Source organism: Mus caroli, chromosome 7, assembly GCF_900094665.2.
Source record: "Mus caroli chromosome 7, CAROLI_EIJ_v1.1, whole genome shotgun sequence".
In the NCBI taxonomy this organism is placed as follows: Eukaryota; Metazoa; Chordata; class Mammalia; order Rodentia; family Muridae; genus Mus; species Mus caroli.
The window spans coordinates 106,461,357-106,464,673 of record NC_034576.1 but is presented as its reverse complement, the minus strand read 5'-3'; positions in this window follow the sequence as shown (position 1 = coordinate 106,464,673).

The following is a 3,317-nucleotide window of genomic DNA, read 5'->3' as shown; positions in this document are numbered from 1 at the left end:
ATGGTGGGCTGTGCTGTAGCTTAAGGGTGAGAGAATCACAGCAAATCAATGCGCCCAGAGCAAGTGACGGTGCACACATCAGAGCATGTTAAAACACAAGCTTCAACATTTAGTTTCTTAAGTGCACCAAGTATTAATCTGGATTGAAAGCTCTTCCTCTTGATTTGCTTTATTGAATCCTACTGCAGCTTTATCTTGCCTGCCATACCTCAAGAAACCTGAGAGTGAACAGACAAATCTTGGTATATTCTGGGAACAACAGGCCTTCTTTTCTAATTTTCCCCAACATTTGTTCTCTGCTGATTTTTTTCTACTGCACTTGCATTTTTTGTTTTGTTTCCAATCCCTGTTCTCTTGTCTCCACAGTCATGCAGCGGCACATGTTCTTGAAAGACATCTTAATACACTTGTTCTCCTGAGTTTAGGATGTGTTTCAAAGGATGGGAGGTGATAAAAGGGATCATTTGGCTGTGAAGATTAAAAACACACAGCATAGTATAGAATAATAATTCAGAAAATATCAACAGAAAGACAAGAACATGATATACTGCATCCTATAATCCTGGAACTAGACTGACTGTGTAAAGTGCATCCGCTTCTACTTGTATGTATATTTGTTTCTTTACTGCTCAAGACAGCAATGTTATTACTTTCTACCTCAGACAATATGTCTGGATATTTATCATAAGCTTTTAGCAACAAGTAAATGTTAGTATTTCTTGTTCACAATCTTCTTTTTAAAAGTATCCTCTGAGAGATCACTTTATCCCCAGTTATCTAATTACACTATTCTTTCCTATTTCTGTCTGACTGATGCTATTACTGCATTTATGTGGGAAACAAGAAAACATGCAGTTTCTATTAGTAGATCAGCACCTGATAAAATGCGTGAGTTGTATGTGTGATACACTAGGAGTGTATACTAGAAGTGATACACTATAAGAACTATTTCTAGCACCTATGATCTTGTTTTGTTAACTTGCCCATAGGTTTCTTGTCATTCTATCTTATATGTTCAGGAAGCTAAAGTGGTGCCTGTTAGTAGGAAGAAAGCTACAGAGCTATGCCCAGGGATGGAGGTTGAAATCTTTCTGAAGCTGTTATAGGATGCAGGGCTGGAAGACCATAAGCTTGAGCACTTACCACTTAATATTGGATGTGACCAGAGAAGCTCACGTCCACAAGTTCTTAGCCTGTGCCATCCTTAGCTTCATAGATCTGTGGCTAGAATAATGTCTTGCATCTTTTCAAGCCAACCAGAAGCTCCATCAGTGGAGTAAAAGAGACAGAGTCAGGTTCCCTGGAGAGCACTTACTAAGTAATCATATTGCTTTCTGATTATCAGGTGCCCCCAAGGAAATAAAACGTGGGTGTGAAAAAGAATATGGATATAGTTATCTTATATGATGATTACATAAAGAATTTATGGAAATAACTTAGAACATTTTAAATCCTTACAATGAAAAATGAAAGCAAACACTTGGAGGACATTATGTTATCCAAAAATAGTCATATAGAAATTAAAGTTAGAATAAAAATTACAAGTCTAAGGAAAGCAAGGGAATGGTGGGGCGATGAGAAGAATTTGATCAGATATATAATTTTATATTTAAAAGGGATGAACAAATCCTGGTGTTCTGTTATTGCATAATAGGGTACCAATAGTTATCTATTTAATGCATTGCCTCTTTTAAAACAGACAGCAGAGGATTGTGAATACTACCACCACACAGAAAAGCTAAAGGATGGATCTGCTATATTATCTTGATTCAATCATCTAGTGTGTAACTGTGTTGAAAGATCATATAAGTATGTCTAATTATTGTATCAGTTATAGGTATAATGCTATTTAAACATATTTTGACATAAATTCATCATAATCCAGTTATAAGATTTACTAAGATTATTTGGGAAGTGTTCTCTTTGTGCCACTAGTTTTACAAGCGAGAAGAAGGCTGTGTATAGTTGTATAGTTAGCAAAAATGCTTTAAATGATAGGTATACACAAATATATACAAAATCTAGATATTATAAATCAAAAGTGGCCTGAGAGACTTAGAAAAAGGTGTGAAATTAGACAAAAGTATTTAATAAGTATAAGAACACAGCAAATATGAAGAGGTATTCTGACATCTTACAGAGTCAGGGCACAAACTCTATCATCCTGGAAAGAAAGGTATTTAAGCACCACATTGAAACTGAATTCAGTGGATGGGTAGAAATGATAATAGAAAAGTACTCAATAGGTGTTACTGGAGAAGAAGATACATTGTATTCTACAAAGACGTGAGCATCAGTTGAGTTATCCAATAAATGTTCCTTCATAAATACAAGGAAATCCTGGGATGTTTTCTAAGAAGACAGGAAGCAAAATATTCAGGTGACACACTTAAGTGGTAACAAGAATAAACAATGAAGGCATAGTACCTAGACAACACTTTGAAGAATAACACATCAGTGCAGATCTCGTGATAAATAGGAATTTGTCTGACATACTAAGTAGTTTGGGAAAAGAGCTTTGCATTTTTTGAGTGCCATGTACCCAAGACTAGGCATGTAGGTTAGACAGGGCACAATCATTCCAGAGAAGAAAATTCAAATGTAAAATGTACTCACTTTGAACTCTTGGATGCATAAGCTCATGCCTGTCTGAGAGGAGATCTCACAAAGTTACTGCAATTCATTCATTTTCAGGACAGATTATTAGAAACAACAACAGCAGCAACAACAAGAAGACAAATAGATCTCTAGAGCAAATTATAGGTCATGAAAGAAAAATACAGCCTACTTTTATTCTTATCCTTCTTAGCAGTGCCTAATCTGAGCTGGAGAGAAAGTAAGTAAATGATGGGATGTTAGCATGGATTTCAGTGTGTCAGAGGAAGGGAGAAAAGAATGTTTGCATTCTTCAGGTTTCCTCACTGCAGGGGGTTTAATAGGTGCGACAGAGATGGAGCACAGTGGGTATAATGGATGGTTTAGCAAAGATCAGAAGTCATGTGCAACTTTGAGCTATCTCTATGGAAAAAGGACCCACAGACCATTAAGATATAAATACTTTATTAGATTAAAAATCATGCTCAAATCTTCAGCTTAAATTATTTACCTCCACATCTTAATGGAAAATTATTAAGTCATTTAATGGTGAAGTATCTAAAAGTTTTTTTTTAATTTTTAATATTTTTATTACATATTTTCCTCACTTACATTTCCAATGCTATCCCAAAAGTCCCCCATAGCGCCCCCCCCACTTCCCTACCCATAAAAGTTTTGTGCCTATGAATTTGAATATTTTCTTGGCCATTACTCCCTGAAAA